At 38.1% G+C, this 27,396-nt stretch overlaps 1 pseudogene across 1 annotated transcript in view; it reads left to right on the top strand.

Annotated features, from left to right (window-relative positions):
- The window catches only part of LOC307055610 (ferritin light chain-like), a 57,999-nt pseudogene extending 35,043 nt beyond the window's left edge, over positions 1–22,956 (top strand). The window contains exon 2 of the transcript in view: positions 22,414–22,956. The product of the transcript in view is annotated as a ferritin light chain-like (transcript). The remainder of the gene's footprint in view (positions 1–22,413) is intronic.
- Positions 22,957–27,396: the final 4,440 nt, after the last annotated feature.

Below are 27,396 nucleotides of genomic sequence, written 5' to 3' on the forward strand. Positions count from 1 at the left end.
CAGGTACTTAGAATTTCTCTTTACAACCTGAAAATGGGGTCAGGTTTCCTGTCTGCATTGCTACACTACAAAATAGAGGCAGGATGTTTGAAATAGTTCTCCATCTGGCAGAGGAGGCCTTGAAGCTGTGAGCCACTCACTGCAAACCAGCAGGACATGAAGGATTCTTGAGCAGATCTGAAGCTACTGGGAGGCCTTTCAGGAGTTAAATCCCATAGTAAATACTGTACCTTCAATTCTCCCTCTCTGTCCAGTCTTCCTCCACTCCCATGGGGGCCCAAAGGGGCTAAATGAGCACTCTTTGACTTGTACTTGGTGGTCCCAGAACTTGACTTGGGCTTGGAGACTTCCATGAAAAGTCTGCCTTCCACCTACTGGCTTGGGTTTCTTGGTCTCTCTGCTCCAGGCTAATCCCTTCAACCTGATTTTTCCATTTCTGCCAATAATCCCCCTCTCCAGACCTTCCTAATGCTCTTCTGGGGCGGGAGGAGACTTACTGAGGGCAATGTTTATTTCTAGAGGGAGAGGTGACCACATGACTTCACAGTGATCATCCCCTTGATTCCTCAGTTTCTGTCTAGATTAGTCGTGGGTGTCTGTGCACCCCAGCCTCACCCCCAGGAGGCTGTAGAACACTGTCCTTGTCTCAGCCCTGAGCCGCTCTCTATCCTCCTTCCCTCTCTCTCCTTACCCTTCTTTACCCACAGACTCGCAGGCTTTCTGGACCCCTGAGGAAGATAAGCACATTACAGAACCTCTGCTACAGAACAAAACATACTGAAACAAAGCTATTGAAACAACAGAAAATGAATACATGAGGATTGTTTCTCCTGAGCGTTCAATTACCTAGGGGGCCTTTAGCAAACTTTGATTGATAAATCTAACCTTTCTTTCCTTGGCAATAGTTGATCACACTGTGAGGAAAACAAGTTAGAGAATGGAAAAATAATATTTGGATTTCAAGGAAATAATAAAGATGCAGGGACTATCTTTGACTTTTGCAAGGTGAGAAGAGAGTTTACATTTTGATTATTGATGGCAGGAATCCCTTTTAAAACAGGGCCAGTCTGCATGATGCATTTAAAAATCAGCCTTTTCAAATATAGCCATAGCCCCCACAAGATCTCTTGATTTCTCTGGGGTCACATAAACCATCACATTTCACAGTGGTGCACTGTATATGAAAGTGATAAACATAATCTGGAAGCATGGCAGTGGCTAAGAATATGGAGCTGGCAGCCACACGTTGAAAGGATTTTTTGCTTTTAATTCATTGCATAAAATGCTAATGTCCAAATTCAGGCAGGTAGATCTTACCAACCATCAAGAGCTTCAACCCTGCTAACAGCTAAGTATGCACTTTTAAACCCTACTTTGACTGCTCCAGAAACTTACTGGGTTTCTTTAATGCCTCTGTTACTATTTCCTTTGTGTCATTTTGTTTTTCTTTAAAAACATAGCTGTGTGACCTTGGGGAAGTTAGATTATTTCCTTGAGACTTGGTTGCCTTCTCTGTGAATATCTGGGTATAATTTTAGTATTGCTCAATAGAATTTTGGGTGATAATGAAAATATTCTATATCTGTACTATGCAAAGCAGTATTCAATAGCTACATGGAGCTAATAAACATCTTTGAAATATGGCAAATGCAACTGAGGAACTGAATTTTTAATCTTATTTTTAAATTTGTTTACATATAAATAATGCCACGTAGCTAGCATCTGTTGACAGTACAGATTTACATAGTATTTTAAGGACACTCTCCACTCAAAAACTCTACCATTCATTAACTCAATCTAAATATTTTTGCCCTCTGACAAACAGAAAATAATTTATGCTTCCCTTGAAATTATCTGTCAAGACCTTTATCAGTTTGGGGACATTATATTCTTAAAATTGACTTTGCTTTATGAAACTTTAATAATGTTGGAGTTCCCTGCCCTTGGTATCACCTTTGTGATGATGGGAAATATTGTGGATGATCAAGGACCATTTCAAGAGATCATGGAGAGAAACCTCCTTCTGGATTTAATTTCATTATGACGATGTCAAAATGCTTAATTACTTAAAATAAAACCCATACCGTTTTTATGCTGTTATATTCTACATGTAGCTGGAAAAATGTTAAAAATATTTTTAAAGAACTGCACATCTATTTTTGAAGCTGATTTGGCTGTTCAAGGCTTGCTAGCACTTTATCCATCTCAGTACTATTTCACTTAGTAAACAAATGCAGTTGCCATAATTGCTGCACATGTGTCTGTGGTCCCTTCTAGGTTATATGTTTTTGAAGTTAGAAACTATATTTATATCACAGCCCCTATGTATAGCACAATATCCATTGCTAATTCAGATTGTGTTTTAAGATATGAGACAAAATTTAAGGCTTTATTATAGTCATAAACATCTAGCAAACCAACCAGAAAATAAAAGCTAATTTTCAATTGGTTGGCCAAGAACAAAAAAGAGAGGAATACCTAGTGCAAAACCATATCTCTAATAACTACTGTTGGATTTAGAGCATGCAGATGCTAAACTTCTTTTAAAATATCTTCTTATCAAAGATTTGAGGTTGGACCTGAAAAAATTATATCAAAAGTGAAAATAATCATGTGGTCTGACCAGCCTGGATCACACAAAGTAAGTGTATACTATATATAAAGTAGATAAACTACGAGGTCCTACTCTATAGCACAGGCAACTATCTTCAATGCCTTGTAATAACCTATAATGGAAAAGGATCTGAAAAAGAAATATATAAATCTGAATCACTTGGCTGTACACCTGAAACACATTGTCAATCAACTATACTTCTAATAAAACAAAACAAAACAAAACAAAACAAAGTAAGTGGAAAGGGAAGTATAGTTTTATAAATTCACCTCTGATATCCAATGGACCAACTTAAAGACAACAGAAACTACAACCTTCTAGGAGACAGGACATGGCCAGCAAACCAGGCTGTTACCCTCGGCCATACCTGCCCAAAAATATACAGACTAGCCTGCATTCATGAATACATAGGAATTCTTCATTTATCTGGCATTATTAGGCAATGAGGTATTGTATGTTAGGAGAAGTTTTTTTAAAATGACAAATTTAAGAGGAGTTATTTTAACCTTCACTCGGTAATATTTTTCTAAAATTAAGAAATGTATCCACTGGTGTATCTAATGTTTCCGTGATAACTCGGGGTCATCAGTTCAATCAACGTTTGCATGAATAATGCAAATGGAAACAAGACAGGCATGCTTACTGAAACTGAAAATGACATATCACTGGCTGGAATAACTGATGAGAGAGCAAGAAAACAAAAATGAAAACAAACCGTGATCAAGAAACAATCAGTCAAGTTCTGACTTTCTGTACTTACTTTCAAAAAGAGATACCACAAATCCCAGCGAGAGACTCCAGCAGCATTAGCTGTCTTTCTCCTTTGTTTCCACCTTCCTTTCCTTTTCCTTCTATCCTAGATTGTTCCAGGAAATGTTTATAGCTGCTTCCAAGACAAATTCTAATACTTTCTCTCACACAAACTTCACAATATTTCCATGGGATAAGTAGTCTGGAGGTAAAAGACAATTCATCACAGGGACATCTCCTATGAAAATAAAATTAGAAACTAGCTTCTAAACATGCAGAGAGAAGGGCGTGGTGTCAGGCACTAATTTCCTTGAGAATTCCTCTCCATTTCTAATAGACCTTCTTATTTACCAAGATCCCTTTTTATTGGTGTCCTATTCCAGACTGTTCCACTCTGCCCATCCTCATCCTGTCAAATACATTCACACTCTTTTGTGACCCTACTTATTTGCCCATTAAATAATCAATCATAGAACTGTCGGAATTAAATATAGAGTGAAATTAAAATACTGGAGTCACTTGGAGGGTTTAAGCAGCTCCACCAGAAAATACTGGGCATGGATTGAAAGAGGCTGTGCGGGACTTGCTCTTGTCCAAGTTCTTTCTCAAGAAGTATCTGAAATAAGCCTAAATTCAGAGTTAATCAGATTGGCCTCCTTTCTCAGGTGGACTGGAATTCACTGCTCTTTCCCCTCAACTCCCTGATGTCAGTGGCACTTTCCGGAGATGAGGTGGACTTCTCTGCCTACTGCAGAAGCTCAGTTCCCCCCGGGCCCACTCCCTGTCTGAATCCCACACTTGAGGCCAGATGCCAGCCTTCCCAGAACTTTCGTGGTCTCATTTCAGTTTTTGACCTGCTCAGATTGAGTCCCTGTAGACTCTTTCTCAGCTTGAAACCTGATCTTCAACCCCTTTCCCTGACCTCGATGGTTACCTTCCTACATTAGGCCTCAGGTGCTTTAGCTATAAAATGATATAGTTGCCCTTAATTCTAAAGTCTTCTTCCTAAAGCTCTACAATGTGCTGGCTCCTTGAAAATGTTTCTCTTTGCTGGTTTTAATTTTGTAGAGAATTAAAACCACAGCTACTCTAAAAGACAGTAAGTTACACTGGATAAGGAAAGTGTGCTTTTGTAGTTAGATTAACAGGGATGGAAGACGACTTAGTATGTTTTAAGATACTCATGATCCATTCTCGTGAGAGTCAGGGGAAGAAGGGCAAGAGAGTTAATAAAATACCAAACGATTGTGACAAATTAAGTAATAAAGATGTAGCTGATTAGTTACTACTTGAATAAGCCACACATATCCAATTCAAGTTTTCCTTTATTTTTCTAAGAAGGGATCCCAGTGAACTGAGTCCCATGTTCAGGAACTCCACGTTCAATGGCTTAGTCTTTAAAAACTGTTCTGTTGCTGGAAGGTGAAATATTGCCCATCAGTCCTAATTGATGTTTAGCTATCACGCACATTTGAAATAAATTTATTACTTTGCCTGATCTCAGCGTAATACATTCCAAAGGGGCAAAGAGCACACGAAAATTTATGGAGTCTGCATCTTCTACAATAAAGTGTGCCATAAATTACATATTATTTGGCCATGAGATTCACAAGCCATAGAAACCACACCATTAGCAATGTATACAGTGGTAAACAGCAGGTAATGATAATGATATAAAACAAAATAGACTGTGTATGTTGGCACTGCTGCCAATAAAGCAATCATTAAATACATTCATATGCATCTACGCTAGGTAAGCTCTTTGAGGGCAATTGCTATGAATTCTACATACCTGTCAGGATATTATATATAGCCCACTTTCTATGGCCCTTATTCAGAGACGCTGAGAAAGGGTTACTGTGGGTAAATTCAGACCTCTTCTCAATATAGAATTTGGTCAACATGCATTCTGAACAGCAAAATTTCACACTGCTTTCAATTTTCCTACAGTAATTGCCACCTCAACAAATGCAGGATTAAGTAGAATGGATTATAAGAAGTTAGAAAGGAAAGATGGAAGAAAAGAAGGAAGGTAGAAAAAAGGTGGGTATGGAGTACTTCAACATTTACATAAAGAGTGGACCTAAAACGAACCTGAGGTTACCCTAAACTATTAGCATATGCTATAGAAACTTAAATGAAAAAATTTAAAAAACCCAGCAAGGGAAACTCAAAGATTCTTTGTTTTTTTCACTCTATTGCATATACACGTCCAACTTAAACAATCTATATGCTCATGTCCAATAAGAGAGCATTGTTTTGCAAGGCTATTTGGGTTCTATCAGCATGTAAAGGTCGGACAACTCAACTTTAGCAGAGCTAGCCTTCAGGTGAATAACTGCTTCTTTCAGGTTGTGAGCATCTGAATTTTCCGGAAATATTTCCCAAAAAATGAAAACTAAAAGAGTCCTAGGACAGCGTCCTTTAGAAGTTTTATAGTATCAAAGTTTTTGGAGGAAGAGTATCTTTGTCGATTATCAACACGATGATTCCAAGCAGGTCAATTTATGCTGAGAATATTATATAACAGAACCCACTTCACCTCCATTATACTGACAATGGTCTTCCTTACTTCAACCTCGTGCTTCTTAGTAAAGTTGAAAATACTAAGCCAAGAACAGACAGTGACAATGCCAGAGACTCAGATGTACCTATAGGTGCCTTCAGACAACATCGCCACCCAGGCTAAAGTCCTGGTTTAAAACATCCCAACATGAATGACTCTCAAAAACCGTATGCTGAGCAAGTGAAGCCAGATCAAAAGGGCACCTACTGTATTATTCAACTTACATGAAATTCTAAACTGGGCAAAATTCATCTCTAATGATAAAAAACAGATCTGTGGTTGCCTTGGGTTGGGAGATGGGGATACTTTTGCAAAAGCCTAGGAGGAAACTTTCTAGGGTTTTAGAATTGTTATCGATCTTTATGGGGCTGGTAGTTATACAAATGTATACATTAATTAAAAGTCACTGAACCATTGACTAAAAATGTCTGCATTTTATTGTATGTAAATGATACCTTAATAAGGTTGATTACAAAATGAACCAAAACCAAAACAAAGCAGAAGAAAAACCTCTCAAGACCTCAAAGGAAATACACTGTTTTCTTCCAGGGTACCAGATTGGAAATGAGGCATTGGTCTGTTCGACCTCAGATTATCCCTAGGATTATCTAGTCTATTTTAAAGCACTAGAGTCCCGTATCAGAAAAACTCACCCCATGTTTTATTACTTTGATTTCTTCTCTGCCTCTTCTCCCAACATGGTGAAGTCATTTACGGAAGAAAAACCCGCTTTTTCCAACTTTGCATCATCACATATTCTTTCCAAAGCTATTATTTATGGAATAAAATTTGGCTACACTTTGTAAAAATCTAGCTTTTTGAGCCTTACAAATCTTAACAGTTAACCTATTGCCTCCATTGGAATTTGGAAAAAAAATATTTTGAAAATGAATAGCTGAGATTTGACATTTTTGTTTTTTGTGATTTTCTCTTCCCCTAAGTGACAAGTGAGTAGGAATGAGAAACACATACATAAAGAAAAACAATTCTCTTGCTGCCTTTGCATGGTTATAATTTATAGGAGGCCCTTTTCAACAATAATCTATTATCAGAATCAATAAAATATAATCTCCATGAAGCCCAGGCCAGGATATTTGTCTCTTTTTCAGCAGATTGCAATACAAACCACATTCATGGATTTGCTTCTTGATGATCTTTGTAATACTGTAACAGCTGACCATTTCCTCATGCCTCTTCACCTTAACTTAAACCTGGTTTTTCACTAATGACCTCACATTTCCTTCTCTATCACTTGGTTGTCGGCCTCTTTTCCAACTCCAACTGCAACTCACATTTCACTCTGGAACCAAAGGAAGACTCCCACCTTCCTGCTTTTTAGTGATACCTCAAGGTCATTACCATATTGTGATCACCCTGAAGAATAGCCAGACAATTGCTATTGCAGAGCCATCTGACAGTTTGTAGCTCTAAAAATTAACTAAGGACCACATTTGTCCAAAATATCCTAGTTTAAGATTTTGGTAATACAGCAACAGTAATTCCGAAGTCATTTATGACAATCAGTGTGGGAAGCACCCTCCTTCAGGAAGATCCTTTGCCGTACAATACTCTTTCCCTGTCAGGTAATAAGGAAGCACGGCCGTGGAAAGTAACCTCCTGTGGAAAGAAATACTTGGCTTCGAGACGGCTTGAAGTTCATACATTTTTCTTGAATTAGATTCCCCATTAGTTACTTTATCCACAAAGAGGTAATTATCAGAATTCTGTAAGCAATTAAGGAGATGCTACTGCACATTCTTTCAGCTTGTTGACCTTTCTCACTTTATTTCATGTGGCTATCTGAAACATCAGTGATTTACATGTCTTTCTTTTTTTTTTAAGCAGATTTCTGTGTGTGTGTGTCCCAATGATGAAAACATCATTAAAATAAGATATCACGAATAGACTCTTAAGAAGCAGAGTCTACTTAAAGTCCCGGAAAATGTGAAAGCACTAACATTCATGGACAACTCTACATTCTGAAAGTTACTCCAAATTTTATTGATCTCTGTTTGGTCTAGGAGTTTCTCAAATTTTCTACCATGATCATTTGTTAGTTTTATAATTACATAATAAAGGCATTACATCATACAATCTTTTGTAATCCATTGCCGTTTTAAAACTATTTGTTTCCTTGTCCTCAGCAGATATGTCATAGATTATTAGTACACAAGCAAAGACTTTCAACATAACAGTACTTTATAGTGAGAAGAACTATACTGAGCTATCTCTATCCTAAGACAATGCACTAGGAAAGCACTAGGAATTCTTAAGCACTAGGAATACAGACACGATCAAGGGGCAAGTTCCTTGCCTTCGAGTATACATAATCATTATAGCAAATGCTTAAATAGCACTTAGTAGATAACTCACCACAGCAGTCTTATTATACTCCTTTTTAATAGGTGAGCAGAGGAAGCCACAGGGAAGTCATAGGGTAAAGCCAGAATTTGAACCTAGGTAGACTATAGTACACTCTCCACTGCTTTAACTATTACGTTAAAATATGTATATATAAAAGTTATATATATATATATATAACTCCAAGTATTTGAAAGTTACAAAACACTTATCTACCAAAACTCAAAAAGGAGCACACAAACTTGCATAGAAAATAAACATGTAAAAGTTCATGAATAAACCACAATATAACCTGCTCCACATAATATACTGACTTCAGTGTCCTGGGCCTCTCCCATCCGTAGGTAGCTGGAAATTACAACAAAATAATACTTTTCACCTTTGGAAGCCACACCATCTCTCATACCAACCAACCAATTACTTCCTTAGAGAGAATAGGAAATTAACCTGAATATCATATATATATATATATATATATATATATATATATATATATATATATATATATATATATATATATATATATATATATATATATATATATAGCATTACTGATGTAGAATCTTTGTTTAAAGACAATAACTTCAATAGCAGAGGGAACTTTACCATTGCAGGCTTCAGATAACCTCTATATTTCTCAGATTTTATGCTAAATCATAAAATGCCATATTGTGTCTGAAGCTATTTTTTCAATAGTCCATTTTCTTAAATGGACTAGCAAAGCAGTAAATACTGAGGAACATTTTGGCTCCCAAATCCTAACAAACAATAGAGCAGGGGTCAGTAAATTATGGCTAGTGGGCCAAATCTAGTCCTCTACCAGCTTTTATAAATGAAGCTTTATTGGAACACAGCCATGTTCCTCAGTATATGTATTGTTTGTGTCTGTTTTCACATCACAGCAGCAGACCTAAGTAGTTGCAAAAGAGATTGTATGGCTTGTAAAGCCTAAAATATTGACTGTCTGACACTTTATGGAAAAAGGTCTCCAACGCCTGCAATAGTATACAATGAAAGTGATGCTATGTAACATCTAAGACTAGGTCATAAAAGGTCATGCAGCTTTTGCATGATTCTCATGGAATGCTTGAACCCTGGACACTCATTCTTGGGATACTCTACCTTGAATCCTAACTACCACATTATGAGAAGTCCAAGCCACATGGGCAGCCATCTATAGGCACTCCAGTCAACAGTCCTTGTTGGGCCCAGTCTTCAAGTCATCCCATCTCAAGGGCCAGAAATGGGAATTAAAATTATCTAGATGATTCCAGCCCCAGCCATTTCAATCCTCATGAGCTGAGGTTTCAGACATCAGTCATGGAGTAGAGACAAGCCATCTCCTCTGTGTACTGTTCGAATTGCTGACCCACAGAATCTGGGCACATATTAACATTTGTTTTTTGTTTCAACACTAAGTTTGGACTTCTTAATTCTGTAGCAGTACATAACTGTGTTATCTATTAGATAACACAGTTAGATATCTATTATCTAATAGATAATATAGCACTGTGTCTGTACACAGGAGATCTACATTTCACAGAGCACATACTTTTAGATGTGAATGTTGACTGCTCAATTTCTAAGAAGAACGTATACACACATCTAGGTACAAAATGTTTATGTATATGTAAATATTAGACCTATATAAACTAATCTATATTATCTATAAAATGAGGGGCCCTTGATAATGGCTAACATTTCTTTCTGGTATTTATTGTGTTCCAAGAACTGATAAATTCTTTCATTGTATGAATTTTCTCTTTTAACCCTCATAGTAACTCGCTGAGAGAAGTAATGTTATCTCTATTTTATAGATGAGAAAACGGAGGCAAAAATAGATAACATGCTCAAGAGTACTCAACAAGTAAATTTGAGAGTCAAGATTTGAACCCAAGTTCTCAAGTTTTAGATCCCTTACTCATAGTCACTAAGCTATATACTGAGGAAGGGGATGAAAGCTGAAGCCATTACCTCCTGCTCAAGAAGTTAGACAGAAACTTAGCAGGTATGGTTGAAAGAAGACAGGACTTGGAGTCATAAGTCCAGAGCCTGAGTGATGACATGACTTCTCCTCTCCTCTAGATACAGGTTTGTGTTTAGAACATGAAGAAGAGCATTGCACGTTTTGATGGTTGATTTCTGGACTTAATGACGACCAGAGAGTGGAAGTTCACCAGGGAGCTATTCTGAAATGATATAAATTATTGATTCAAAATCAAACCTGTAGTATAAATTACTGATTCAAAATCAAATCTTTATCATGTCTCCCTTGCATCAGAAGTCTTTCCCACTCTTCATTTCTTTTTAAACCCTTTCCTGTCTACTCTTGGCCAAAGCTTGAAGCCTGATTTAACATTTGGAAATAAAATAATGAAATAGTCATAACACAGCAATTCCAATGCCTACTGAAACAGGAGCTCTAAATAATTTTTCAGATAATTTAGGAAATTAAAAATATTTACATCATAGATGCAAAGACAGAAGTTACTTGTGTAATAAAATAAATGGTGAGACAAAAGGTTTCTGGTCAAGTAGATTTGTTTAAATAGGAACACTAATCTGAGTTCTACCCCTGTGCTAAAACCCAGTGACAGGTTGCATACAGCTTCTAAAGGGATAGTTCAGTGCATTGGGTCAAATTGATGCCCTAAAAGGTGGTATTCTTAGTAGTACTAGAAGACAGAGTGTGACTGTCTTCTTTGGGACATAGATGAAGACCCCAAGATAGACAATATCAAGGACAAGTTATGTAGAATAAGATATTATCTCAGTCCTTGGGACATGTCATCCAGGATAGAACAAGAAGTAGATTTATTATCAAGTACATGAAGCCAGAGACAGTAAGCAATGAGTGGTAGTTGGTTAAAATAGACAGGTTTTAGAAGTAGAGGCACGGAGGTAGACAACAAACTTAGGGTTACCAGGGGATTGTGGAGGGGAGGTTAAAATGGGAGATTGGGACTGAAATATACACACTACTCTACATAAAATAGATAACTAATAAGAACCTGCTATTCTTATTAGCACAGGGAACTCCACTCAATACTCTGTAATGGGCTATATGGAAACGACTCTAAAAAAAATACAAGTGGGGCTTCCCTGGTGGCGCAGTGGTTGAGAGTCCGCCTGCCGATGCAGGGGACACGGGTTTGTGCCCCAGTCCGGGAAGATCTCACATGCGGCGGAGTGGCTGGGCCCGTGAGCCATGGCCACCGAGCCTGCGCGTCTGGAGCCTGTGCTCCACAACAGGAGAGGCCACAACAGTGAGAGGCCCGCGTGCCGCAAAAAATAAAAGTGGGTATATGTATATGTATAACTGTTTCACTTTTCTGTACACCTGAAACTAACACAACACTGTAAATCAACTATACTCGAATAAAATTGTTTTCAAAAATAGGTTTTAAGAACCATAGTCAGGGAGCAGTGTGGATTGGAAAGACCAGACAAGAAATATTTCTGCATCCTCAGGCAGTGCTCCCCAAGCTGGCTATTGCAAGGGTGAGCATTTAAGAGATCTTTGACATAAGGAGGACATGAGATTAACAATCTATCCCAATGTGCATGAATTATTCTCCTCGGGCCTATCAGAAATCAGATGGCATCCTAGAGCAAGGGTCAGCAGATCTTTTCTGTAAAGGGTCAGATAGTAAATATTTTGGATTTTGTGTACCATACGTATCCGCTGCAATTGCCTATCTGCTGCTGTAGCACAGAAAGAGCCATGCACAATACCTTAATGAATGGGTGTGGCTGTGTTCAAGCAAAACGTTATGCACAAAACCAGGAGTCAAGCGAGATCTGATCAGTGGGCCAGAGTTTGCGGACCCCAGTTCTGGGTCAGCGTTCACAGCTGAATGAGTCATGAGGCCTTAAGTTCCAGTTCTCATTGTACTACTTTCTACCTGGGTGAATTTGGGTTCAGCCTTTTATTTATATGGGCCACTATGTTAGTCAAGTTTCTCCAGAAAAACAGAACCAACAGCAGGTGTATACAATGTGCCCATATATATTGATAGATATAGATCTAGATATCAATATTGATACCTAGATCTATATCCATATCTATATAAAGATAGAGAAAGAGAGAGAGAGATTTTAAACAATTGGTTCACACAATAATAGAGGCTTGGTAAATTCATAATCTGCAGGTTAGGCTGTCTAGAGACTCTAGGAAGAGTTGCAGTTCAATTTCTGTAAGTCTTCTGGCAGAATTCCTTTTTGCCACAGGGAAGTCAGTCTTTGTTTTATTAGAACTTTAACTGATTGGATGAGGCCCACCCATATTATGGAGGATAATCTGCTTTACTCAAAGTCCACCACCAATTTAAATATGAATTTCATCCAAAAACACCATCACAGGGACTACCCTGGTGGCACAGTGGTTAAGGATCTGCCTGCAAATGCAGGGGACACGGGTTTGAGCCCTGGTCTGGGAAGATCCCACATGCCGTGGACCAACTAAGCCCATGCACCACAGCTACTGAGCCCATGCACCTAGAGCCCATGCTCTGCAACAAGAGAAGGCACCGCAATGAGAAGACCGTGCACCACGACGAAGAGTAGCCCTCGCTTGCTGCAAATAGAGAAAGCCCACGGGGAGCAACGAAGACCCAACGCAGCCAAAAATATAAAGAAAGAAAGAAAGAAAGAAAGAAAGAATTTTAAAAACACAAAAACGCCATCACAGAAATATCCAGAATAATATTTGACCAAATAACTGGGCATGGTGGCCCAGACAAATTGACATGGAAAATTTACCACCTAAGCCATAGTTTTGGCATCTTTTACTGAGAAATTTGACTTATCTGAACTATTTTCATACCTAGGAGATACCTTCTACAGGTAACATGATTTGGCGCCAAAAGCCATAAGCTAGAACATTTCATTCCAGGTCCCTCCTCAAATATCCATGATAGGTAGAAATTTGACATCAGTAGTTCTTGAAATCTCCCCAGTGAATATAATATGCAACCAGGGCTGAGAATCTGGAGATGTAGAGAGAATTTAAATTGAACTTTAGTTAAACAGTAAAACAAGCTCTGACTCTACTGGCTGGAGTTAGACAAGGGATACGCATTTAGTGGGATGAGAAGATAAAGAACACTAGGGAGTAAATCAAATGCTTTACACCTGTGCTTAGCTAATTGTTACTCAGATAATTCAGACAATCTTACAGCATCGGAACCCTGAAATTCCTTAGTTCTGTTTAAAAAAAAGTAACTCTTCAAGTAACTGAACTCTGAGAATCATGTAAATCATAAAGAAAAAGAAAAAATCTTATTTTCTGAATTAGTTGATTTCATATATACTCTTTCACTTTCATGATATTAACTAGTTATCTTTCTTTCCATTTTATGTTTGAGGAAAGTAAGGCTTTAAAAATCTCAGTCATTTTCTCAAGGTCACTTGTTAAGGGTGTGGTAGGCAGCGTAATGGCTCCTAAAAATGCCCTCACCCTAATCCCTGGAACCTATTAATATGTTACCTTACATGGTGAAGAGGACTTTGCAGATATGACTGAAGTTATAGACCTGGAGATAGAAAGATTATCCTGGATTACCTCATGGAACAAATCTAATTGCATGAGTCCTTAAAAGCAGAAAACCATTCCCAACTGTAGAAAGAGAAATATAGAGATGACTTAATAGAAGCAGAATCACAGCGATGCAACATTTTGGGTTTTGTAGGTGGAGAAAGGGGACTCTGAGTCAAAGACTATAAGTGACCACTGGCAGCAGATAAAGTCCAGTGAACAGAAACACCCCTAAGAGCCTCCAGAAAAGAATGTAGCTCTGCCAACACTTTTTTTTCTTTTTTAACCATCTATATTGGAGTATAATTGCTTTACAATGGTGTGTTAGCTTCTGCTTCATAACAAAGTCAATCAGCTATACATATACATATATCTCCACATCCTCTCCCTCTTGCGTCTCCCTACACCCTCCCTTCCCTATCCCACCCCTCTAGGTGGACACAAAGCATAGAGCCGATCTCCCTGTGCTTTGTGGCTGCTTCCCACTAGCTATCTATTTTACATTTGGTAGTGTATATATGTCCATGCCACTCTCTCACTTCATCCCAGATAACCCTTCTCCCTCCCTGTGTCCTCAAGTCCACTCTCTATGGCTGCATCTTTATTCCTGCCCTGCCCCTAGGTTCTTCATAACAATTTTTTCTTTTTTTTTATATTCCATATATATGTGTTAGCATATGGTATTTGTTTTTCCCTTTCTGACTTACTTCACTCTGTATGACAGTCTCTAGGTCAATCCACCTCACTACAAAAAACTCAATTTCATTTCTTTTTATGGCTGAGTAATATTCCATTGTATATATGGGCCACATATATATATATATTTTTTTTGTGGTACGTGGGCTTCTCACTGTTGCGGCCTCTCCCGTTGCAGAGCACAGGCTCCGGACGCGCCGGCTCAGCAGCCGTGGATTATGGGCTCAGCCACTCCGCAGCATGTGGTATCTTCCTGGAGCAGGGCATGACCCGTGTCCCCTGCATCAGCAGGCGGACTCCCAACCACTGCACCACCAGGGAATCCCTGTGCCACATCTTTATCCATTCGTCTGTCCATCCTGCCAACACTTTTACTTTACTCAATTGACACCAATGTCAGACTTGTAAGGTAATAAATTTACCTTGTTTTGAGTCACTAAGTTTTTGGTAATTTGTATGAAAGCAATAAAAAACAAATACAGAGGTTCTACAAGAGCCAGGCTATATATTTATACTTAAGTATTTCTGAAATGAATTTAACATTGTGATTGACAGCAACAGCAGCAGCTTCCATGGGATCCCATCACACACCAGAGGAAAAGCAGCCTAATACAAAGCAGTGACAGCAGCAGGTCATTGCCCCACATTTGGAGCAAAGGGGCACTTTTTCTACTGTAGCAGCAGCATAGCCTGAATGGGAACCCATCCTCCTGTGGCACTAGTCCCATCAACATTAGTGTAATCTGCTAGCATCTGCTGAGCCAACAGGCCCCACATACACAAACCCTCCAACTCAGCAGCATTAAGTGAGCCAGGCTCAGGGTTTCCTGAAACTCATATCCAATGGCACTGGAAAGACCAGATATCACCTACAGTTATGAAAACATAAAAAAACAAAAACAGAACACTGGGAACTTCAGAAAGAAAAGGGGAACAATGGAATGGGTGAAAACAAATGGGGTAAATAGAAGAGACTATCATTAGTCTCATGAGTTTCTTAAATACTATATGATGGTCAAAGCAAAAATTAGGACACCACCTGATGTGGTTCTCAATGTAGAGAAAGGAAATACTACAGAAAATCATACTTTAAAACTGGGGAATATTAAGAGACCTAAATGGAAGTAAAATGTTGAAACTTCACTTGAAGTCATAAAACACTGATTCCAGTAGACTATGATAAGTTACATATGTATACTGTAATGCCAAAAGAAACCACTAAGAAAACTATACACACAGTATACACAAATGATTATAAATAAATAAATTTAAATGGGCTTATTCAAAAATGTTTAAGTAACCCACAAGAAGGCAAAATAAGAGAAACACAAGATTGAGAAACTAAGGTAAAAGACAAAACAAAAAATAAAATGGTAGACCTAATCTTTAACATAGCAATAATTACATTAATGTAAATGATCTAAGTAACCAAGTCAAAGACAGAGATTGGAAGAGTAGATTAAAAAATCACAAGCATGATCCAAGTATATACTGTCTATAAGAAGCTTACTTTAAACATCATGATATAGGTAGTTCAGAGTAAAAGGATGAAAATCATATATCATGTGAACATTTATCAGAAAAAGCAGGAATGGATAAATTAATATCAGATAAAGTAGATTTCAGAGCAAAGGAAATTATTAGGGGCAAACAGGGTCATTACATAAAGATAACAGGAATAATACACCTAGATGACCTAGTGATACGAAATGTGTGTGCACCAAACAACAGAACTTCAAAATACATGAAGCAAACACTGAAAAAGGTAGTAAAAGGAGAAAATTTTAAATCCACAATTATTATTGGAGACTTCAACACAGCAATTTATAGAACTACCAGACAGAAAAATCAGCAAGGATATGGAAGAGCTGAAAACATCATCAATCAACAGGACATAACTGACATTTAAAGAACACACTCAATAAGAGCAGAATACATATTCAAGTGTCCGTGGAACATTCACTCATATACCATATACTGGGTGATAAAAAAACATTAGCAGATTTAAAAGAATTAAAATCATAGAGAGTATGTTCTCTAGCCATAATGGAATCAGACTAGAAATCAATAACAGAAAGACAACAGGAGAATCTTCAATCACATGAAAACTAAACATCACAATTCCAAAGAACTCATGGGTAAAAAAGACAGCGTCAAGGAAAAAATTTTTAATGCATAGAATAAAAGAAAATGGAGGTATAACAGATCAAAGTTTGTGGAATGAAGTGAAAGTAATGCTAAAAGGGAAGTTTATAGAACTAAATTGGGAAATAAAATATTTCAAAGCAATAATCTCATTTTCTATATTACAATAGTAAAAAAGGAAGAGGAAAAAACAATAAACAAGCAGAAAGAAGGAAATAATAAAGATGAAACAGAAATCCATGAAACTGAAAACAGGAAAATGGGGGGGAAAATCAATGAAACAAAAGGCTGGTTCTTGGAAATAAACAATTTAATCAATAAAGATCTAGCAAGACTGATAAAGGGAAAAACAGAGATGGCACAAATCACAGATATCAGATATGCAATCAGGGATACCATGACATATCCTGCAGGTTAATAAGGGACGAGTTATTATGAACAAGTCTACACTCTAAATTCAAAAATGTAGATGAAATGGGTTAATTCTTCTACACCCAAAACTACCCAAACTCAGCCAAGATGAAATAGATAATCTCAATTTTCCTGTAACCATTAGAAACACTGATTTTTCATATCAAAACTCCCAAAAGAAATATTCAGGCTTAGATGTTTCACTTTTACCCAAGACTTAAAGAATGAAAACCAATTTTACATGATTTGATAAGAAATAGAAGTAGAGGGAACCGTTCCTAATTAATTTTATGAAGCCAGTATTACCTTGATACCAAAACCCGGCAGGAATAGTATAAAAAGAAGAAGACTATAGACCAATATGTTTTATGAAATTGCCTGTAAAAATCTTCAGCCAGATATTAGCAAATTAAATCCAGAAATATATAAAAAGAATAATATATCATGACCAAGAGGTATTTATTCCAGTTATGCAGAGTTGGTTAAATATTTGAAAATCAAACAATGTAATCTACCATATCCAATAGATTAAGGGGGAAAAGTCATGTGATCCTATCCATTAATGCAGAGAAAGCATTTGACAAAATCCAATCCCATTCATGATTTGGCACATATATACAATGACATATTACTCAGCCATAAAAAGAAACAAAATTGAGCTATTTGTATTGAGGTGGATAGACCTAGAGTCTGTCATACAGAGTGAAGTAAGTCAGAAAGAGAAAGACAAATACCGTATGCTAACACATATATATGGAATCTAAGAAAAAATATGTCATGAAGAACCTAGGGGTAAAACAGGAAGAAAGACACAGACCTACTTGAGAATGGACTTGAGAATATGGGGAGGGGAAAGGGTAAGCTGTGACAAAGCGAGAGAGAGGCATGGACATATATACACTACCAAACGTAAGGTAGATAGCTAGTGGGAAGCAGCCGCATAGCACAGGGAGATCAGCTCGGTGCTTTGTGACTGCCTGGAGGGGTGGGATAGGGAGGGTGGGAGGGAGGGAGACGCAAGAGGGAAGAGATATGGGAACATACGTATATGTATAACTGATTCACTTTGTTATAAAACAGAAACTAACACACCATTGTGAAGCAATTATACTCCAATAAAGTTGTAAAAAATAATAATAAAATTTAAAAATTTAAAAAAAGAAGAAAAAAAACCCCAAGCAAACTAGGAATAGAAAAGGAACATACTGAAACTCATCAAGAGGATCTACAAACAACCTATACCGACATTATATTTAACTGTGAAAGACTGAATGCTTTCTCTGTAAGATCAGAAACAAGGCACCGATATCTGCCCTCACCACTTTTATTAAATATATTAATGGAGGTTCTAGTAAGAAAATAAAGCAAAAATAAATACATACATTTAAAAGTTAAATTTTTAAAACATTTATTTAAAAGATAAAAGGACTATTCCTACTACGTTGAATAGGAAGGAATATATCCTACTGAATGTTGAATAGTAATATATACTACTATATTAAATAAGGAAAAGTAAAACGGTATCTGAAGAGGAGATGATAATCTAAATGGAGAAAATAACCAAGGAATCCACAAAAAGCTTGAGAAATAATATTAGTTTGTAAATGTTTTAGAGTACAAATCAACACAGTTTTATCAAATTATATATTAATAACAAATGTGTAGAAGCTTAAATAAAAATATGTGATGCCATTTACAACTGACCTAAATAAATACTTAAATATAAGCCCAATAAGACATTTATAGGTCCTCTATACTGAAAATTACAAAATGCTGATGAAGAAAAATTTAAAAGTCCCAAACAAATAGTGAGACATACCTTGTTCATGGATTAGAAAACACAACATAATAAAGATGTCAATTCTCCCCAAGTTAAGAGGCTTAACAGAGTTACTCTTAAAATGCCCGCAAGGTTTTTGTGGATATAGACAAGCTTATTCTAAGATTTATATGGTAAGAAGAGGCTGACGAATAGCTAAAACAATTTGTAAAGGAAGATTAAAATGGGAGGAATTCATCTACCCAATTTCAAGATTTTGCAGTAATGATGGAGGGTAGATACACAGATCAATGTAATGGAATAGAGAACCCAGAAATAGACTGACATAAATACATTTAACTTGTTTTTGACAGCAGTGTGAAAGCTATCAAGGAAGAATAGACTTTTCAAAAAATGGTACTGAAACAGTTGGACATCCCTCGACAAAAACAAACAAACAAAAAATGAACCTTAACCTAAACCTCCACACCTTACACAAAAAATTAAATCAAAGTGGATCATAATCTTCAATGTAAAAGCAGGACATTTTTAGAAAAAAAAATAGGAGAAAATCTTTGGCATCTAGAACTACGTGAATAATTCTTAGACTTGACACCGAAAGTATGATCAATAAAAGCAAAAATTGATAAATTGGATCTCATCAAAATGAGTTAAAAATGCTTCATAGAAGATCATTTTAAGTGGATGAAAACTCAAATTACACAGTGGGAAAACATATTTGAAAATCCCACATGAGACAAATGACTTGTATCTATAATATCAAAGAACTCTCCAAACAACTTAAAAAAACCCAACTAGAAAATAGGCAGAAGACAGGAACAGACATTTCATGGAAGAGAATACACACATGGCAAAGAAGCACATGAAAAGATGCTCAACATCATTAGCCATTAGGGAAATGCAAATTAAGACCATAATGAGATATCAGAGAAGAACTAAAATTAAAGTATAGTGACAACATCAAATGCTGGTGAGTACATGGAAAAATGATATAACATCACTGGTGGGAAAAGAAAATGGTTTAGCCACTCTGAGAAACAGCTTGACAGTCTCTTTTAATCCTAAAAGTAGATTCACCCTACAACACAGTAATTGTACTCTTGAGCATTTATCCAAAAGAAACAAAAACTTAATTAAGTTCCCACAGAAACTTACACATATATGTTCATAGCAGTTTTATTTATAACAGCCAAAAACTGGCCACTACCCAAATGTCTTTCAATGGATGAATGTTGAAACAAATTGTGATAAAATCTATGATAGAATACTACCGAGCAACAAAAAGGAACAAATTATTAATATATGCAAAAATTGAAATGAACTTCAAGGGAATGATGCCGAGGGAAAAATTTTAAAAAGCCAATCTCCGAAGATTAAGTAATTCATGATGATATTTACATATTATTCTTAAAATAACAAAACTGTGGAGATGGAGCACAGATTAGAAGTTGCCAAGGGTTAGAGATGGGGGTAGAAAGTACAGCGGGGGATCTTTGTGAGGTTTTTGTGGTCCCAGTACAAATAATACAGCAATCTTGGTTTTAACCCCGAAAGATGTTTAAAAGCAATTCCTAATAAGAGGTGTCCAGATATTTAGCAATGGCAGCAGATTAGAGGTAGAGCTACCCAACATGACAGCTTCAAAACAGATGGTACTAATTCAATGCATATGTTAATTTTAAAAAGGCCAATCACAATACTTAAATGGTATATATCTTAACGATATTATTCTAAGGATCCAGCTATACCAGATGGACTAGCAGGATTTTCTGTACATTCAATCTTATTTAAGACAGTAAATCTTATAATAAGACAGTTAAAAAAAGAAAAAGAAAAAAAAACAAACCAACTACAGTTGGATATTCTCATAGGAAGATGAGGTGAAAATATGTAGCAGTGGTTCAAAAGCTTAAGCAGTGGCACCTAAATTTGGCTGCACATTAGAATCATCTGAAGCACTTTTTAAAAACCCTCACACCAACAGTTGGTCATCCTAAACCAATAAAATCATTTTAAATCTCCTCAGACCATGCCATTGTCTAGCCAGAAGTGAGAACCAGCAGACTAAGCAGAAGGGGATGTTTCTACAAAGATTTCTTAACAATAAGTTCTTTCACCCAATCAGATTTACCTTCCTGCAAAGGGGTAAAGAAGGCTAGATGTTGTCCATACTTGCTTAGCTTTAATTAGCACTTGTGACTTGCCCAAAACCTAGACCATGTTTCCCCCAAATTTCATGTTATTTCCTAAGTTCTTCAAATCCAGGGCTAAGGGGTTTGCCAGGATGAGATTTTAAGTGCTCACACAGGGGAAGTCCCTGGCAAACCAGGACAGAGGTCACTCTACAGTGAAATTGAAAGCATCCTAAATAACCCTGCCACTGCCCCCAGATACTAGTCTGGGCCAACCAGGGGAGAAAAGGCATTCTCCATTACTACCACGGCAAATGCTGCTGTACTTGCCTTGGCTACTCCCTATCTTTTCCAGGCGTCTCTCCCCTTCACCTGCTGGTGGACGCTTTGGCAGCTGCCAATGCAGATATTTTCAAACTTTAAGGTGAATAAAAATCATCTGGAGGGCCAGTTATAACAGAGATCACTGAGCCCCACTAGAGTTGCTGATTCCATAGGGCTGGGACAGGGCCCTAAAACTTGACTATCTGACACATTATCAGGGGACGCTGGTAAAGCTGGTCAGGTTGTTACCGAATGCACGTTCGTGTGTCTGAAGCACAGTGAGGCCAAACAAACCGAAAGGTTGCAGTCTGGAGCAGAGAAAGGTTTATTGCAGGATCGAGCAAGGAGAGGGGTGGCCCGTGTTCCAAAAACCCTGAAATCTCCAAAGGGTCTCAGCAAAGCATTTTTAAAGGCCACGTGAGGGAGGGACGTCCCAGGGAATGTGATCAGCTCGTGCACAATCATCTGACTGGCTGATGTTGAGGCCACAGGGCAGGTAACATTATCCATCCTTAGGTGCCAGAAGGTCTGGGGGCTGTGTGCTCATGATCATCAAAGAGTTAATTTCTTCCATTGGGTGGTGGGTTTTAGCATCTGAAAACTCAAGAAATATGCCTGAGATACTGTTATCTGAGGACTTCAGAGAGGAACTACAGCAGAGGCTATGGGGGATGGGTCTGTCCTAGGAAGGCCCCATAGGGTACTGCTTGCTTACAAGGTGACCATACTTTGAGAACCACTGCTCTAGTGGCTTGGAATGTTAAAGTAATGGAAGAATCCCTTCCCAGATCTAGATTCTAGTATCACCAGCTATTTTGGTGGGGGGAAGGGTAAGTTTTGTCCTTGCTTGGACTTCTTGTTCATTTATATCAAAGCCTATTTGAGGCAGTGCACTCGGCAGTCCTGCAGATCTGTCTTTTGCTTCAACAGTGTTTGGAATGAACAGACCCAGGGACGCTCCTTGCTCCAGCCCCCGACCACCCTCCAACATTTCTTCCTGTCGCAACCTTTGGAATCAGCCACTCAGCTATCCTCAGCCTCCAGGACAGGCCAACACCGTTTTTGGAGCTTAGCTCCTTATCACTGATCAACCACGAGTTCCCAGGTTCGTCAGAATTATTCCATCGAGGTGGAGGCCGCCATCCACCGCCTGTTCAACATGCATCTGTGGACACTTACCTCTCTCTAAGCTTCTATTTCCACAGCAACAGTGGGGCTCTGGACAATGGGGGCCGCATTTTTCGCCAACTGGCTGAAGAGAAGTGTGAGGGCGCCCAGCGACTCTTGAAAATGCAAAACAAGTGCTGCGGCCGCGCCCTCTTCCAGGATGCGTGGAAGCCTTCTCAAGATGAGTGGGGTAAAACCCAGGACACTGTGCAAGCCGCCATTCTTAGGGAGAAGAACCTGAACCAGGCACTATCGGATCTGCGCGCCCTGGGTCCTGCCCGCGCAGACTCCCACCTCTGTGACTTCCTGGAGAGCCGCTTCCTGGACGAGCAGCTGAAACTCATCAAGAAGATGGGCAACCACCTGACCAACCTCCGCAGGCTGGCTGGTCCGCAGGCTGTGCTGGGCGAGTATCTTTTCGAAAGGCTCACGCTCGAGCACAAACAGGAGTCTCTGAAGTCCAGCGGCCTCTGAGGAGCCCCTCTGGCGTCAGAGCTTCTGCCTGAAGCCCAGCTCTGCAGCCACTAGGCAGCTTTGTAACCGCCCTGGAGCCCTCTCCCAAGCCTTGGACCAAATGGAAACAATAACGCTTTTTGCAGAAGGAAAAAAAAAAGCCTAATTGAAACACAAACAGAATAAAGAGAAAAAAAGAAATATATATATATATTCATGTGCTTTTAACATATGAATTGCCCCACTTTATCTGTGTGAAATACGTTTGTTCCCGCTATTGGGCTGGTTCTCAAGCTTTGCTGCTCGTATGAATTACCTAAAGAGCTTTTTTTTTTTTTTTTTTTTAGTATTAAATATTTTTTTAAATTAGTTTCTGCTTTATAACAAACTGAATCAGTTATACATATACATCTGTTCCCATATCCCTTCCCCTAAAGAGCTTTTAAGAGAAACTTTGGTGTCTGGGTCCCAGCCCCAGAGATTTTGATTCAGTAGGTCTAGGGAGGAGCCTGGGCACGGGGAGGTCTCAGAGTTCCCCAGGTGATTCTAATATGCAGCAACTTTGTGAACCACCTCTTGGCTTCAATCCAGCTAGTGACCAGATATTAAATCTAAGACACATGGGCTAGTGCGTGAGCTCTACTGCTAGGTGTGTTCCATTTTCTTCCTCCTGGAAGATTCCTGCCAGGGAAAATGATTGATAGTTGTGTTACTTCTCTGAAATGGATAGAAATTTCCAATTAGCGTGAACAGGGGAGGGTGAATGGGTGAATGCAATAAGGTGTATCATTTATGTATTTCCCTATGTGTATGGATAGAAGCTTTTGCAACTGACGTCTGCCCTACTTTTCATGCGAATGGTAATGCTTGTCCTCCTAATGCAGCTGTAAACTTTATAAGCCCATAGGTAGACAGCATCACAAAATATTTACCCCTCCCCACTGGCCCACTCTCAAGCTTCACTCCCCCTCCCCAATACACAAATGTACATCAATGTGCTGGAGACCAATATCAACATACTGACCTTCAATTCTTCTACTTTGCAGCTTCCCTCTTATCAGGAGATGTCAGCATTTAGTGCCCAGAGGAGGCATTTCCAGTCATCTCAGCTTAGAGGTCAAATATCCAAATATCCAAATATCCAAAGTAAAAAAGGTTAAAGAAAAGAAGAAGAAGAAGAAAGCAAGGAAGAAAAGAAGGAAACAATTTTCTTATCTCATAGTAATAAGGCAGTTTTCCTTAAAAAAAATAAAGACTTAAGCCTTAAATTCTCTTTCCTAATCAAAATGTGCTTTTCTGTCTTTAGACTATTCCTCTTATATCCTGTATTATTCATGATGTTTAATTCTTGAAATAGCACATGGCTGAAAACAGAAGCTAACCTCTTGTCCACTATGAATTAAATCTTCTTTTCCTAGGACCCGTCTACAATGTACAATTTGGGGTTTGCCAACATAATTATTTTCTCTGAAATAAGGTACAGCATTTTGCCTTTTCAATATAGAGTTATACAATACATTGTTAACACAACATAGTTAATATAGTCAATATAGTCAATACAACTATAACACACATGATATGATGCCACTTTGGTGATTTTCTTCATCCATGTAATTCTGAAATTTGACAGTATAGTTTTCATATTCTAATGAGCTGAGTATTACCTTTGCAAGGATAGAAAAATAAAATAAATTCATAATATTCTTGTGTGGTTTGCCCCTGGGGTGGATTACCATAATGGGGGCATATTTGAGCCTTTCTCCAAGTCATTAAAAAACCTCCAGCGAGTAGCCCCTTGTCCTCTCCAGGAAATTGCGGCAAAGTAGCTTTAATCACAATAATCCTGGGGGGAGAAATCTCGGAAATAAGACATCTGCTTCTGTGCCTTGTTGTTTTGCAGAATAGCAATGATTGCTTTAGCAGCTTCTATTGCCATATGTGTATAGTAAGTAAATGAACATAAAATTGAATGAACGCATAAAAGAAGGATAAACCCACCCAGTTTAACAAATCCACTCTCTCACCTGCTGTGCCCTGAAACGTGAAAGAATCACGGGATCATAAGGATTCATAAAATAACAGTCTCTGTTAACAATATTGACAGGAGGTATAAGGATGATTTGTCTGATGTGGGACCAACAGCTTAACTGCTTAATTCTTTTTTTTAAGGGCAAATCATTCATTTATTGTTTAAAGATTGCAAGACAACATCTGAATTTTTGTAGCACAATTTAAATGTTTTACTTTTTTGATAAAGCAGAGTATAATAGAAAAACATTAGTTTCCAGTAATATCTATATCTCTATTCAGAATTAAGTCTTCCACAGACATGTAACCTGGAAACAAAAGCCTGTTCCAATAAGCAAAGCTTCAACAGAGCGGCTACTTTTCGGGCCAGGGAAAGGTTCATCCCTATAGGATGATGATGTGCTGTGTAAAATGGCTGCAAGGTCACAGCCTTGAGGGCGTTGGAAGTCTGTTATCCTATTCCACATTAAGTAGTTTGGTGAACTTCAAACGACCGTTCGTCTGCAACCAAGCTGCCAACCTTTAACTGATATTTCAAACAGGTAAAAAATAAATGAAAAGAAATCCCTACACTGATGTTCCTTGATTTACACTGTTAAATGGTTCATTAACATGTAATTCTGGCTAAGAATTACATTTGAGACTCCTTGCTCAGATTTTGGTTAACAGTACTAATCTTTAGAAATTCAAGTTCTTATTAATCAATAATTTGTCAGCTAGGATACATTCAGGCATCAGCTGCAACTACAGAATAGGTGCACTGCCTCAGCGCTTTGGAAAGACATAATCTACAACACTACTAGCAGACAAAATATCTGTTACTAGACAGCATATGTGCAGTACAGCAAGACAAAAACATATATTCATATGTGCCGTGGACCAGCCGGAGAAAGAGGATTTCACCGCCCAGGGTCAGAAGGGACGGGGTAAGGAACTGAAGTAGCACCGACGAATGGGGTCAGAAGGACCAAGACAACTGATGGTTGCAAGGCAAGTTTTATTATGCTACGGTTGCAGATTATATAGACTAGAAAAGGGAAGGTTGCCAGATGGTGGTTTACATTATCTATAGACTGTCTCGGCTCAAGGTTAACTTCCCTGGGAGAAAACCCATAAGCCCAGAATCATCCAAAATAACCTGCATGTGCAGGGGGCAGACAGCTTTGCTTGTCTCATTTTACATTCTTTCTGATTTCTGGGCCCTGCTGATTTATCTCCCATGGAATGGAACAAGGAGGGGAACAAGTACGGACAGTCCCTTCGAGCAGCGGTGGCATGCCTGTCATGTCCGTAGCCTGATCTCAAGCCTGACTGTTTCCCTCAGTTCCCCCTTTTTTATTTTTTAATTTTTGCTGCAAAATAATTCCATGAAGCGTAGTGCCGAGAGTAGTATATTGTTGCATGAGGATACGAAACAGACATGAGAAGATTATTATCAATAATAGGCAAATTATGGCCAGGGTAATAAATCCTGACAACCCTCCAGTAATCCACGACTGAGGGTTTAACCACTTTAAATGGTCCAGTAAAGTTTTAATTACATCTTCTTGTGAAATATCATCAAGATGTGCATTTTGCATATCCTGAATTTCAGCATTTAATTTCTTAAGATCAAGACTAATATTATTATCTGACCAAACACTCAGCAGATGCATTTTTACTTTTTCCCATTCCCAAATACAGTCATTGTACTTGTAAGGAGTAACACAAATCCATGTATACTTTTCATGACAAGCTAAACGCATCCTCAATTTTAATGCTGCCATCTGATCTCCAATCCCCCAAATTGCGTTTTTAAATTCATCTAACTTGTTATTCATCTGTAAATCTATGCGACTGTGTAAAGATAAAGCAAGACTGGTATTTTGAGATAATTGATTAGCAAAGTGAGCATGGTTAATACTCTGTGAAAGAGCAAGACGGGCAGTAGCCGCGGTAGCAGACAGAGCAGCCAAGGCAAGTCAACTTACTATTAGCCACCCAATAAAGCGTCTCCTTCTCTGCAAGGCTTTAGAGAAGTTCCACCCATGCCTGTACTCCAGTATCTTCATACCAAGTTTCTCTCAGATGTACAGGCACCATAACATATATGGGTTACTTTAGTATAAGCACAGATTGTGTTCCTGCAGAAGGGAACATACAACTGTAAAAATACAATGAACACAGCTAATATTATATCCTCCTTTGGAAGAATTACCAATGTTAATAGAACCAATCAAAAGTGTATATGGAGGAGCAACACAAGTTATAACAGGTGTATTGGAATAAGTTAGAGCTAGTTTCCATATATCCCAGTTCTTTTGAAATGCGATAAACCTATCTATGACGGGAATAGAAGAGATAAGAATTTACCCCTTGGTATAATCTATACTACACCATATTTGGTTATTATTCCAAGATGCATTGCAACATTCAAAATTGGATCCAGGAAAG

This window comes from Hyperoodon ampullatus (genome assembly GCF_949752795.1).
Source record: "Hyperoodon ampullatus genome assembly, chromosome: 7".
Classification (NCBI taxonomy): Eukaryota; Metazoa; Chordata; class Mammalia; order Artiodactyla; family Ziphiidae; genus Hyperoodon; species Hyperoodon ampullatus.